The following is a 15,000-nucleotide window of genomic DNA, read 5'->3' on the forward strand; positions in this document are numbered from 1 at the left end:
CGCCATCAAACCCTTCACAAGCTGGGTGAGGTTGGCAGGGACCTCTGGAGGCCACCTGCTCCAACCCCTGCTGACACAGGGACATCCAGAGCAGGCTGCCCAGGTCCATGGCCACACGCAGCTGCCTTTCCCTGCTTTCCTCATGTGACTTACAGAGCTGAAATGCGCTTGCTTTGTCAAGCTACAGGATAAAATGATTACTCGAGGTAAACACGCTGTGTTTTCTCTCAAAACGGGTTGGTAGCTTTGATGAAGTCTCCTGTTTACCAGCCCTGGGCACTTCCATGGGCACTGTGCATGGTGCAGATCCTCAGAGGTGACCACGTGCTTGAATGTGTGAGGGGAGGCGGAAGGAATCCCAGCTCTTGATCAAGAGCAGTGGGAAAATTGTAGTGGTGTTCGTTTTATTATGATTTTTGTCTGCACCCGTCATTCAGTGGCAAGTTGCGTTTTGAGCCCCATCCTGTAGCAGAAGTGACATTCATCAGCATAAGGTGGATGGTTTCCCACCTAAATCCTTCTGGGGGATTTTTAGTGGTGATCATTTTCACAGTACTTAAGTTCAGGTAGTGTAAAAAAATCTCTAAGAGGAGCTTGCTCAGAGCAGTGTTTCCTAGGAGAGAGGTTGCATGGACAGGACAGGTGAATCAAGGGGCACAGGGGATGCTCCCCGGGGGCTCTGCCCTTTGTTACAGCTGATGATACCCAGACTTTTATGCCAGCACCCCCAGGCCCCCAGGGGGCTCAGGCTCTGTGGATGCCAAGATGTGACAGGGAAGCACAGGAAAAGAAAGGGAAACACACAAAGGGGCAGGTGTTACTAACTTCTCTTCCATCAAAGAGTGTTTAAATTCCCTCAAGGTTTTCTTCTTGTCATCGCAACTTTTATCCTGTTTGCAGAGCCTAGGTTGCAAAAAAAAAAAAAATCTTTGTGCTCCAAAAGTCTTGGTCCTTTATGATTTCAGGCACTAATGTCTGCTTTTCAAAGCGTTAGTTGCAATGTTGATGTCAATGGATTACTTCAGTGAAGAAACGTGGGGAACATATAGGTGTTTTCAGGCAGATAAGAAAATAGGAATCTCGTGTTTAGCGCTGCCACTGGTGGCTGTTTCCTCCTCTCGGCAACGGGAGCCCCTTGCTTTTTCCTCTATCATGGAGGAAAAGGCCTTCTGGCATGTTATAAACGGCGGTGATTTGCAGATCCTTTCACGCAGCCTCTCGTGTGTTATCTCATATAATGAGAATTTCCCAGAGGTTCAAATCTTGGTTTTGCTCTGAAGACCCAGCAGTTACGAGATCATTAAGCTGCACAGTGCAGTTTTTAGTGTAGCCTATGTAACTTTTCCGATAAATGCTCAGTCCCTCCCCCACGAGCTGCAAGGCAAAAATGACAACTACTGTAATGTTGAAATTGGATCCAAAGGGATTTAGCAAACTGAGCATTTGCCATATTTAGCGTCATCAAAGTTCCTTCTTCCCATACTTCAATGATGCGTTGCTGATCTTCTGATTAGTTTGATAGGCTGTTCCTCTTAAATCACATCCACTACTCTTCCTAAACCCTCCACCTTTATTTCTTCTTGGGTGAAATTTGTGCGTGTACTTTAATATTCCTAAATTGACTATTAGGGAAAAAAAAATGATAAAGCTAAAACGTGCGTTTGGTCCGTATCAAGCTGTGCCATTGATTTGCTCAGGAATCTGTGATACCGTGTTTCTCTCCCGGTGCAGTGGAACTGACAGCTTTTAGCAAAGTCAAATAAGATGTTTAACAAACCACATGCCCTATCGTTTTTAGCCTTGCCATTGTACCCTTGTGGCTGAGAGCCAGAGAGAGATACAACGCCTCCTCCCGCGCCGTGCAGCTCTGCCCGTGTTTTGTGTGCACACGTGTGTGGACGTGTGTGTGGCGGCTTCCACGCTTCTCTCTCCTGCTGTGGGGTTCGCTGGAGGAACTTGTGCTGAGCGTAGCTGCACAGAACAATTTGAAAAAGAGTCTTGAAAGAGGGGGGAAAAAAAGCTTTTTCTTTTTCTTTTTTTTTTTTCTTCTTTTTTTTTTTTTTTTTAATGAAAAATGAAGATGCTTCTTTCTTCTGGGGCAGTTCTGCCAAGGAGGGAGAAGGCGGCTTGTCCTGGTGAATGAAAGCCGCAAATGTCAGTGTCCCAGCACAAGTGCCGAACGAAGTTGGTCAGAAAGAGAGGACAGCTTGCAGTGCCACTTGATATCAGTCTCATCTGTGGTGCTGCCATAGGCTTTTTGAATGCCAGCTGCAGTAACGAAAGTCAGGTATTGTTGCCATGCATGAAAAGAAAAAATAATCCCAAATCATTTTGTAACTCTCTTTCAAAATCTGTCCTAAAAAAGAGCATCAGCACTCACAGTTGTAACTGTGACAGGATGGTTTCAAGTGAGGGGGACACCATGCTGCCAGATAAAATAAAAATATGGTTATTTTTTCTTTTCAATTTATTTACTTAAACCAAGCAAAAGAAATTGGCCTGAGGATAGTACCTGGATTTTATCCTTGCTTTGGCTCCCGTTCCTCCATCAGCCGTTTTCCCTGGCATTTTTTGTAGTTACTGTCATCCTCTGTACATTAACATCTCTCTGCATGGTCCTTTTCCTTGTACACATTCAACAACCCAGCCCCAGCTCTGAAATCCCAGGCTCAGTCCGCCCATGCAAGGCATTTCCCTCAATGCCCTCCCTCCTGCCTCCCTCCTACTACACTCCTGCACATAGCCCATGGGAACGCCCCAAGGTGAAAAACATTTTTAGGAAGTTGCCTCTGCTTTTGGCAGGGGAGAATCATAGTGGTGAGGAAAAACCTAATTGAGGCTGGTTGTGCTCAAGTCTTAGCAGAATGGTTATCTTAAAGAGCTTTGAGTTAGTCCCATAACCATCAATGGGATTAATTAAAGCAATTCAAGTAACACCACCTATGAAGTCCAAGTAATAACCCAGTCACATAAGTTGTCCATGAGCTCTTGAGAGGAACGCTGGCTGCCAAAATTTTCAGAAGTGATGATGGGTTTAGGCCAGGTCCATTTTGAGATGCTCAACTGGAGATGTGTCATTGAGAGCCACTTTGTCAGGAGGTCCTCGATGGTCCATTCCCTGACAGTGACGTGTGCCCATTACTGCATCCAAAAATCAAGACATCCTAAATTATTGAAAATTCCGGCCACTCATGTGCCTATTTTAGGAACCCGTGTCCTTCCTGCAGGATTCATCTCAAACTGAATTAGGGTTCATCAGAAGGAGAATTAAAGCCTTTGAACCTGATTCTTATTTAAACTGAGGCCATGTACACATGTTTTTGCAATACGAAGGCACTGTAAGGGAGAATTTATAACCACCCTAATGCTCCTTTACACAACTCGAGCAGTGTAAAGTGGTCTCCAGAGAACTGAAAATCAAGTCAATAACTTGCTAACTTCCATCTCAAAGCTTGCATGCTCTTTCTCTGCAAGCTGCAGCGGCGATCTGCGCACTTGTAATGGGACCAGAAGTGGGCACAGGCTAATGGGACAGTTGTTTATTTTAGTATTACACTCCTCGCATTTTTTTCCTCAGCTGTAGACTTCCTCATTCAAGGGGTTTATTGTTGTAGTGTTTCGACATCATTCTCAGCATTCTTAAAGAAAAAGTCGGAAGGCCTCTCTCTTGCAGTCTGCTGCAAGGAGAATAAAGCTGAATTTGCAATTTGAGAATAGCAGACATAACTGTCCCGATTCCCCTGAAGAGAAACTAAAACATATATCTAGATGGAACTTCCTTCTCACTTAAAAATCTTCTTGCTTTCGGGAAATTTAATTGATGCCCTCAGGCCTTTTTCCTTTTGTTTTGTTTTGTTTTGTTTTGTTTTGTTTTAATTTTGAAGAGGCGCTCTTGTGAAACAGCAAAGCTTTCCTTGAAAACTGCACAGGAGTCGAAGCTGATTTGTAAATCGAGTAACAAAATCCACGGCTTTCAGTAGAAGGGCTGTGCAGCACACGTATCAATTAATGCTGGTTAATCAGCTTTTGCAGTTGGTGGAACTGCAGATTGTAGTTGGAAGCTATTAGGGAGGAATTGCAGGAGGAATACTGTTGCAGGACTACGCTCGTTTTTTATGTTTGTGTCCTCTGGATTCAAGGTGTTTGTATAATGAAGTTGGCACATTGATATATGATCTATTTTTTAATGTCATTACAATTTTAGTTCCCTCTGCCTTTTTGTCATTGGGTTACATTTAAGCACAGCAAGATCAACTTTAAACTTCCTTACTCAACAGCTTTATTAGTTATAACGTACCGTGACCTTTCTCAACATTCTTAAAGAAAAAGATACAGTGTAATGTCACTTTACTTTGCTTATTGTTCTTTGTTGTGGTGAACAAAGCATTTTCTACAGTGGCTATAGCACATAATTATACAGCTTTCAATAGCGGTGTCTTGGCACATATCAAAGTTCAGAAGAGCCTTTAGAAAAAAAAAGATGTTTTGTGGCAGCCTAGGGAGGGTCTCATCTTTCCTTCAGAAAATAGTTCAAGGCTCTTCTGTCAAGCTTCCCTACTTAGAGCTTTTTCTCCTCCTGCTTCATAAAGTTTAAAGGGGATTCAGTGGAGTTCTATGATCTATTTCCTTTGAAAGATTGTTCCTTTGCACAGAGAAGTCCTTTGACTTCAAGAGTTCACAGATTCATGTCTTTAGGTATCATATGTCTGACCTTATCAGTTACTCTATTTAATGTAGGAGAAAAAGTCTCAACTCTTTGTGTTTGTCTGTTTTGCCTCTGTGAAATGATTTGGTGAAAAGACCATCCTTTTTAACACACCACTGAGAGGCCGTTTCTGACTGTAACCTACCCTGTGGCTCTTCTAAAAAAAAAAAAAAATTGTCCTTGTGTTTTGTGTATGGATGATTTCACAGTGAGAATAGAATTATACAAGGACAGGCACACATAAAAAAATCTTTTGCTCTCTTTTTCCTAAATGATCTATTGGCTATTTTGGTGGCTGCTACTCTGGTTCCCCAACAGGCACGACCATTTAACAAACACAGAGATAGCGGCTGGAGTGCTGGGCCAGCAGTAGGTTTTCCCTTGCTTCGACCTACCCCAAAGGCCTTCATAATTAATTGTCCTTCAGAGATGAGGAAAGTTCAGAGACAGTGTGTGTAGCGATGTCTATTGTCTGACATTCAGTTCTCCTTCCCTCAGCTCTTTTTCTTCGTTCCACAAAGGGTTATCAATAGGAGCAGGGAGCAAGCTCTCTTCTAACAGCTGCTGGTGGTGGCGGTGGCTGTCTGCGGAAGGTATCATTGTGTTCAGCCATCTATGGATTAAATGGCTGCAAAACTTCTAACAACCTTTTCAAACGGGCGTGTTTATTTCATCTAGATTACACAGACCTATTTAGCTAATTAAAAACTTTCTCAGAACCCCTTCTCCTTTTTGCAAGGGGGGGAAAAAAATTGCAACCCTGCTGTAATTATGAAGAATGGCTGCCATGAAACTTTGGTAAATAAATGAAAGATTCGATCAGCCAGCTTTGATCGAAACGCACCAAATAAGCGTTGGTTTGTTTGTTGAGTTGCTCTGTGTTTTTGCTTCTTTCTGTTGTTTTGGTTTTGTGGTTTGTTTGTGTTTTTTTTTTCTTAGAGGGAAGAAGGATGCGTAGTAGAAAAAGCATGAAAGAAAGCGCTGGTGTGAGCTGTAACAGAAACAAACACTCACCCAATTTAAAAAACTGCCACAGTTCCTCCTGTCTCTGCTCATAACATCAAAGTGCAAAGAAGCTGGAGTTTGCTAAGCAGATTATTAATATTGTTATGCCTTCTGCTATTAATTTAGATTCCTCTGTGGCATAATTATTAAACTTCATATACCACAGGATGAAATTATATACATGCTTCCCTGTTCTCCCCGATGGTACGCTGAACAAATATATGGTATGGTTAGTAGATATGCAAGAAGTATAGTCAAATTAGGGCTGTTTATTAACAATCGTTATGTTACTGCTCCAATTAATTGGGCGAAGCCAAAAAAGACAAATACAATAATTCTTCCACTGAACAGTTTAACTAGCAAATTAGGGAGGTATTAATTTTTTTTTTTAATCGCAAAAAAAAAAAAAAAAAAAAAAAAAAAAAGGACTCCACTCTGGACCTTTACCTGCATTCTACAGAAATACATCACTTTGCAATGAAACAGGATAATCATATAAAACATTTTCTGGACTCCATCTCACATCCTTAATGTTAAGAAGGACTGCACAACAATCAAGATCAATTATTGTACTGATTAAGTTATTAAGCCTGGCATTTGGAAACAGGTTTTCTGTATTTAAGAAGAAATTACGTACAAGGAAGATGCAGCTAATACAGTAATGCAAAAAAAAAGATCATAAAAAATTAAAGTTATTCTTATGAATCTTTCATTAGAAGCAATGAAAAGGGACACTGGTGAAGCCAAGTGCTTTGTTCTTCTGAGCTCCTCTTGTAGGGCCTGATCCTGCGAACAATTACGTACTTGAGTGTTCCTTCTGCCAGAGCCCTGGTGGCGCCTTCAGCCAACCTCCTTCTCTGTTACCGTTCACCCAGGCAGCCCCGTGAACGACTGTCAGGGCTGCTCTGCTCCAGCAGACAAATGCTCCCTTTAAAAAAATCCGTCAAAAAGTCCTGTTTAAAAAAAAAAAAAACAACACGCTACCGCATCGCCCAGCCGTACTGAGGCAAGCGCGTGCTTTTACGCAGGAAGAGCTGTTGTGAAATGATTTAAGGGTACTCAGAGCTTTTCAGATTACTCCCCACCGCAAATAACATGTTAAGTAGTAAATTGCCCTAAGCGGTGTTTTATTACTGATCAATAAAATAGTAATCTCGTCCTTTAGCGTGGAAAATAATTTTAGTGGGATTTTTCCTGGTTTAGTTCATGGATAACAGTAAACCAGAAAGTGCAGCCCCCGAAAAAAAGCGAAACCTGTCCTTGTTTGTTTCTAATTTCGCTCTGGGGGAATCCTAGGATTGTTCCAGCCGAATGGTGCAGGGTTTCTGTGCGTGCGCCTCTGTGTGCGTGGAGTGGTGGTGTGCCGTGCTTTGCTTTGGGTGAGGTTTTTTTCTCTCTCTCTCTCGCTCTCTCTCTCTTTTTTTTTTGTTTTTTACAGTTATTTACTGGTACTCATCCTTATTGCCCCGTCCTCTTCTCAAACAAAACAACCCCTTTCCAAAAAACAAAAACAAAAACAAAAAAAAAACAACAAAAACAAAACAAAACACAACTTGGCAAACTCTTCCGACTCCTACTGCCATTTCATTTTGCATTCAACAAGGGGTAGTGGGAATTGAAACGTCAACTGGAGATGGAGAAAAGCACCAATTTATAGTGCGCTAGCCTTGCACAATTCAAGATTTCTTTTGCTAGCTGCACACATTATACTCAACCTCTCGCCACTCTCTTGTGGCAGTTGTGAGGAATGGCTATTCCTTCCCGTGTGTGTACTGCAGGCCTCTAAAGACTCTTATTTATTCTCTCCCATGTCACCTTGTGTACAGTCTGGTCTGTGACACTGATGGTGATTATGTCATTATTTTGCTCTGGGGGCTTTGGCACATCTGCAGAGCTGATGCACATCTTCTTTGTTACGCTGGCATACGTCCCATAACGCAAATGCTTCATTAGCCTTACTGCCTGCCTCCTTGCCAGACAAGAATACCCAAATCCAAGCTTCTTTTTGCTCTGTTCTTTTGTGTCTGTGATGAGCCTTTATTCATCTTCCTAGTTCTTCCCTGTTTTCTATTTTTCTGTGCAAAACTGATTTCCAGATGTCTGTATTTGGGTTCTCCAAAAATCCATCCTGGATGAGGAGTGAGAAGCAAGGTGAATTTTAACCCATGTTATTCCTCACAAGAGTAAAGTCTTACTCCTCTCAAGCTTAAATCCTTTTTCATTCATCCTGCACAGAAAGAATTTGTTAGGCTAGGCAGTTCCAGTCAGTGGCAATATTTTAAAACTTGTCGTTCGGAAAAAAAAAAAAAGAAAAAAAAAAGAATAAGAAAAAAATTATGAAACCAATGATTTCTCTTACCATCTAGTAAATTCTAGTTGTGGTGTAGTGGGTAACATGCAAGTTGCACGTTATTCTTCCAGGCTTTATTTCTTTTAGACAACACAGCTAAATTTTTCATTCAGAACTTCTGCAGAAGCAGCACCTTCCAGTGAAGGAGAAGAGAGTTTGTAAGACCTGATCGACTGAAATTTCTTATAAGCTGTGTGTTCTTACTCCTTTTTTCACATTAAAGGGCATAGAACATTTTGTACTGTGAAAACTGAAGAAAATGTTTGATCTTCTAAACTTTATCGAAGCTCTTCTATGTAACTATCATACCAGAGAGATTTGAACTAGTGGGCTAGCTGCTAGTTTTCTAAGATTTTGCCATCTACATCCCACCCACCCCGCACTTTTTTTACATGGTACTGAACTAAATTCTGGGCTGGATTCTCAGTTTTGGTGTAAATCAGCTCCAGCAGTCAGAGGAGCTAATTAATGCATGCCAGCTGAAGAGCTGTCTTTTGTTGTATCACTATACAGTCAAGTGTGTGAATATTTGTTAAATGTTAATTGAAAAAAAAAAAGTTTCATTTGTTTATTTTAAAATGAAAAATTGATTGCAGACCTAGGTTTGGAGCCACGGAGCCATCATGTTTATGGCTGTGGGGTAGAGGGGGGCGTTGTTTTTATTTTTGTAAGGGGCTCTTGCCAAAAGAGGAGGTCCCAGCCAATACCGTCTCACGGTGCAGGGTCTGGGCTGTGTGACTGACTTTAACAGAAGTCATACAGATAGGGTTGCCCCTCCTGTAGGACTTTGAGTAGGTCACCTTCAAGCAGAGCACTGCTCGGTATCCTCAAGGTGTTTTAAAATGGATGAGGGTCGGGTCCTCATAACATGAATTAGGGATTTTCCATGACCTTTGGAAACTGGGAGAGAGGTTTAGCAGAGTCACAAAACCTTGTGATCTCCAGCCTAATGCAATGGAGATGTTATTTTGAAAGATGCTTAAATCTGTAGAAGTGAAATGCTGAGCCCAAGAGGAAGCAATGGCAGAACATCGCAGAGGTCCACGGGGACTCTGTCCCCGTCACCTGCATGAGAGAGAACCTGGGAGCTGCAGGAGCCACGTCTCAGTACCATACTGAAGTGACAACAATAATGCAAGGACTGCAGTTAAAAAACACTACTCAGTCTAAGAGAGAGGGAGTATTTAGCATCATGGGGCACTTCGTAGCTACGCAGAGCTTGTGGCAGGACTGGCGTGTTGCTGAATTTTGTAGTGCAGAGACAGAGCCCAGCGCCTTCCTGACACGTGTGCATGGCTGGCTGAGAGAGAGGGACAGCCAGAAGGGCCAACTGAACGAAGGTAATCGACATACTGGAGATGGTTTCTCCCTGTGGATCTGGAAGGGGCAAGGTTCATCCTTCTTATCTGCAGAGGGGGAAGTTGCACAGCCTGGTGCTGCCTTGTTTCACTGTGCTACCAGCGGGACTCGTGAACTGCCCTTGGGGGGCACGGTTTCAAGGCGCTGGTGGAAATGTGCCATCAGAGGAAGCTGTAGCCATGCAGTAGTCCAAAAGTGCTCGATGGTACGGCCTGGAAGTTGCTTCTGCATGCAACTGAGGGGCTATGTAGAGAGCAGCAGAGCGGGGAGACATGATCTCTGTTGCTCAGCAGAAAGGCTGCGGGACTGATTGAGGCTTAGGGGACAATGATGATGTAGACGCATAAATGCATTTAAAGCAGTAGTCTACAACTTCAGAAACTTTTCCACAGGAGAGAGGGGAAATCAACACTGAAAAGAAAAGCCCTTTAACTGCCAAGTATCAGTGTTCAGGGAGAAGCCGAAGTGGCTTATCTCATGCAATTGCGGAGAGGGCTGGCTCCATCGGGCCCAGCCTCGAGGTTATCTCATCCAGCGCCGTCTGCAGCCGCACCGTTTCCTTCCGCAAGGGCTAGAGAGGAGTCAAACGAGAGGCAGCTCAGTCCATTAGGGCTGAAGACTTTGTCTTCCGACCTCACAAGGTTCGCTGGTCCCGCACTGGACCTGGTAACTGGATGCCTACAGCTGCACAGCTCTGGCTGGAGCAGTTCATCCCATCACAGTGGGCTCCATCCAGACGTGCACAGTTACACTGGGCAGGAGCTCGGCAGAGATAATCTAGGGGGAAGCCTGCGCTGGTGGGGCTGCTTCATTTACAGCATCCCGTGCCCACAAACCATGCGCAATTTCCTTCCCTGGCCCCTACCCTCTGCCATGGGAGAGAGGAAGGGAGGTCTCCCAGTGCCAGAGGGCACGCTTACCACCTTCATGCCACCCCCAAAAGGACCCCAGTGACCAGCCATTTCCCTGCCAGACTGATTAAGCACCACCTGCTTCCCATCCCTGCCTCCCCTGGCCCCAGCACACACAAACCGAGCAGGGAAAGGGCACTGTGGAAACCGCTGGGGCTTTTTCAGGGGCAGGCACAGCCGACGGAGGTTACTGCAATGCAGAGAGGTGGGGAGAGTGAAGAGGAGTAAGCAACACCAATTACTGATGTTTACTCACTGTTAGATGTTTTTATGCATGCATTATGAGGTGTACTTTAGATATATAAGCCTTTAATTGGGGCTTCTGCTATAGTATTAATGTTTCATCTAAAGGGCCAAATTCTGCTGAATTAAAAAAAAAAAATCCCTACGCACTATGAGCTCTGCAAACCTCTCTACTCATGGTTAGCTGTTTCTACATGCCCTGCTCTCTTAGGCATGGAAATAGACCTTGAGAGTGGAGGATGTCCTGCTGGGGGGCGAGCCAGCATTGGGTGGTCATCCTCATACTTACTTCCCTGGGCAGGTTTTTTGTGGGCGCCTGTGCACAGTACCTGCCAGAATTTGGCAGCAGGGCACATCATGTGCCGCTTGGCGTTGTCAGCAGCCTCTTGCAGCAGATTGCATTTCCCCACAGTGGGGCTGAGTTACAGTCAGACTGTTGGGGGTGTGAGTCTTATTTCTCCTCCAGGTTCAGAATGAGACACCTTGGGTGTGACAGTGGCCCCTCCTGCGGTCCTTCCTTACTTTCCCCAACACATACTAAACCCCCAGCTATCACAAGCTGTGGGAGCCTTAGTGATTTTTCCACTCTGCAGCAGTGCCATTGGCAATGCTGTGTGTTAAGGGCAATCAGAGTTTCCATTAGAAGCCTCTACGTCTCATTGCAGCTCTAATTCATCAGCAAGGCAGCAAAGGAAGCTTGATAATCATCTCCCCAGTTACATGCTATCGATAATTTTTTGAGGAAGGGGAAAGGGGAGGACCGAATTGCAAGGTGCAAATAAGTCTAAATAAATTGTCAAATGGGAAGTCTGTTACTTTTACTCCGGCCCGCTCAGCTCTTGGGTCTCACCAAGTTTTCTGCTTAAAAGCCGGCTTGCCGAGGCCGTTGTGTTTGCAGTGGGCAGTAAGTGTATTTCTGTGATGGGTGGGCTCAGTGCCTGAACTACGGGCACAGCAGTGCCAGGGCAGAGACCCTCCAGGCGTGCTGGCCACACAGGGACAAGCAGGAGGCAGGTGTGGGGCGATGTGTCTGTGCCCGTAGAGCTGGGAAGTGCTGCTCCCTGCCTGCCTCCAGCCGGGGCCGGCAGCGCTGACGGTGCTCCAGCCGCCCGGGGAGCCTGCAGAGTACTTCCCAAGCTTTATTTGTGGAAAAGCTTAATTGAAATGCAAGTGATTAAATCTAATGTATCGCGCAGTATCCATTTTCACTGCGCTACCACTTTCACTTCCCTGATAGTATCAGACATCTCAGCAGCCCCACTGTCAGGCTTTTTTTCCTTGTAAGAGCCGTGCCCGTTCTCCCTCCTTTTGTGAGCTTGGCGGAGGAGATAACAGTAAGCCAGCAGTAGATTAGTAGTGCCCCAAACCCCACACGGGGGATAAGGCATCTCAGCTTCATTTCAGGCAAACAGGTTTAAAGTGCATTCTTAAATCATTTGAGGGCCATGTGTTTTCCAGCTTTTTACAAAGACTGAAAAAGCTCTGGCATAACAGGAACTGCAAGAAGGAATCTCTGTTGTTTTCCCAATTTTTCTTTCCAAGCTGGGCTCGGGCTAATGCTTTTCTCTTCCTGCACACCAGGCTCAGCACTGGGGTGTTGGTGCTGTCCCACAGGAGTGGGCTCCCCTTTCAGTGGCACTGGGGCTGGCAGCGGGACAGCAGACCATGCTGAGCAGCCACCCAACTCCTTGTCTACCTTCTTCTCTTCCCCAAAAATCTGTTTCTTAACAGATTTGCACAGCAAGAGCTGTGAGAGCAAACTCAAAAGCAATAAACACAGACCGTGGTGGCACAAGAGGGGACTGAGGCACACCTAGCAGTGGGCAAACCAGTGCCCTGGTCTCTAGAAAGGTGTTGGTAGGGAGAAAAGTGTATTTAGGGAAGTGTCCAATGGCTGAGGTATTTTTCATTTGTGTTTTTAAAGTAAAAGCATCCTTTCCAACTATTTCCCTCTCCTCATAAGTGATAATGGAAGAGGCATTAGCCTTTCCATCGCCTGAGCCAACCTATTTTTTTCTAAGAGGTGTCCAGGATGTTCAGCCAATTGAGTGATCTAATTAGCTGAAAATTGTTAATTTCCTTTACCTTATAAAGCACCTAACACAGAAACTGTTAAATAATGTTAAGTGTCAGACTTAAACCGAGAACATTGGGCCATATGCTGCCGTGGCTTTCGCGCCAAAAAGTGTAGCAACTTACTCCAAAACCTGCCTCCAAATTCTGTGCAGAAGCCAAAGCCTCCTGCTTGATATGCTGCCACACCAACTCGCAGCACTAAGATGGTCCCACGCAGCAGCTCGCCGCGCTCGGGGAAGGAGAGCGTGTGGATGTGTGAGGGGAGGGGAAGGGCTGGGTAAACATGCGAGGGGCCAGGACACCAGGACACCAGCACGGTATTGCACACATGCTGCCCTTGAGAGAGCAGGAGAAGCTCTGGACAGGGTTAGTCTGGGAAACAGTGCCTGCAGCTGCAAACTGTGCAAGTCCCTGCTTAGCAGAGGGCCCTGGGGATAGGTAGGTGAGATAGATAGGTGAGAATGGGCTGCTTCTAGCTCTTCGTGTAGTAGGGGGTCACTGGCTCGGTGGGATGCACGTGGGGAAAGACACCAGTGTCCCAATGTCACCTGCCTCCCCACAAGCCACAAGGAAATGGCCTCAGAAGTAGCCAGGTGCCTTGCTGTGTTCCTTCTGGCTTGGCTCCAGCGTTGGTGCCTTAGGGGAAGGGAAGGGTTGGGAAGGGACTACCACTCCATAGGTTTCCTCCATGACAGGCTGTGAGTATGGGAATACACATCTAGGTGCCAGCTTGCCCCCAAAGCCCACAGGCTTAAATCTTCATCCTGTGAGTAAGGGACACGGGGCTGCACATGGGTGATGTACGTAGACTTTCTCAAGCATCTCCTTTCAGAAGGTTGTGCTGTGCCCCCAAAGCTCTTCTGTAACACTGGATCTCATTCCCATTATCAGCCAAGGTCAGGTTCTCACCCCGACTTTGGGGTGCTTGTGCACATCTAGTTTGTTCTTTGTATAAGGTCCTCTAGCATAAATATTTCCCCTGAATCATCTTCTGCCTTTGCTGCACCTGTGCTGGTCCAGACCACTGCACACCCACTGCAAAGCCATCTGCCCTGGAGCTGCACATGGTGAGACTGCTCCCCCGGCACGGACTCACTCGTCATCCCGGAGAGGTTCTCCACCACTTGCCATAATGGATGCTCTTTATGTCTTTTCCTGGGATTAAGAGGCTCCCTGCGGAGGCCCCCTCTCCTGTCACTGCCCAGACCATCCACCTAGAAGAGCTCGAAGAGCAATCTGGCCTCCCCCCCAGCCTGTTTACCTCCCCTCTCCACGACCTTGCGCTCTGCAACGTGAGCAGCCTTCACCAGCTGAAGACCTCTGATCCCAAGTCCACAAGAGATTTTGGCTTTCCTATTTGGCAAGGCGACTTGTTGCCCACCAGGTCAACATGAATAAAGATTTTTTAAATCCATGAAGTCCTGCAATTGCAAAAAAAAAAAAAAAAACAAAAAAACAAAAAAAAAAAAGGAAAGCCACCTCTGGGTAATTTTACTTCTGCTGGCAGCCTGACATCTTGAGCTGTCTGTGCTGTACTTGTTTATTTCTGCTCATAATTAGGATCAAAAAAATCCAAACAAACATTCACCAAGAATTCTACTTTATATAAAATTTGAAAGTAAAATCAATCCTGACCCAATCTTATCATTTTTAAAGTATGTTTATCCAGCTTTGTAGTAGGAACAAGCAGACTGTTTGAAGGCCACATAGTTTTCAAACCTTGGTTGCAACACGTTACCCCATTTTGAAACCGTCTTTATCTAGCCGAGAAAACTAAAATCTGTTTGACAAAGTAGCACTCCAGCCAGTTTATCTTGCAATATGGCTTTAGCTCACAGAGCCTATTGATTTCCTTAAATTAATGTTTACAGAATGCTACTGAATTTCACTCAACGGGACATTGTTCTTTTGAAGCTTTGTAAAATATGATACAGAGTGTTATTGCCGTTTGTTCCTTTGCTAAGACTGATGAAACATTTATTTTTTTAAAGTGCAGCCTTGAACTATAGCTGTTTCCTACAAGTGTGTTTACTCTTGGAACATTAGTAATACAACACACTATCAGACTCCAGCACAATACCACAGGCAAAGTCTGTAGGTACGCTCTGGCCAGCCTAATCGTATAAATGGAGCTGAAGTTTAACGCAGATTAGACATCGTATGAGAAAAGGTTTCGAGCTTAGCCCAGCTGTCCCTGTCTGAAGGATCTTCAGCTTTGTGCACTACAGCCAAGCAGTTGTCTGACGCTGTTACAATATTAGAACGGTTGCGTTGGTCTTGGTACTTCTAAACATGGGACCCCGTACTGAAAACCAGCGTCTGATCCTCTCCCTCTGCCCCCAGCCAAGTGA

At 44.9% G+C, this 15,000-nt stretch overlaps 1 protein-coding gene across 1 annotated transcript in view; it reads left to right on the forward strand.

The window, feature by feature from the left end:
• PROX1 (prospero homeobox 1) overlaps window positions 1–15,000 on the forward strand; it is a gene marked incomplete at both ends in the record, with an annotated part of 35,558 nt that overhangs the window by 13,984 nt on the left and 6,574 nt on the right. The window lies entirely within an intron of this gene.

Source organism: Netta rufina, assembly GCF_964035555.1.
Source record: "Netta rufina genome assembly, chromosome: 3".
In the NCBI taxonomy this organism is placed as follows: domain Eukaryota; kingdom Metazoa; phylum Chordata; class Aves; order Anseriformes; family Anatidae; genus Netta; species Netta rufina.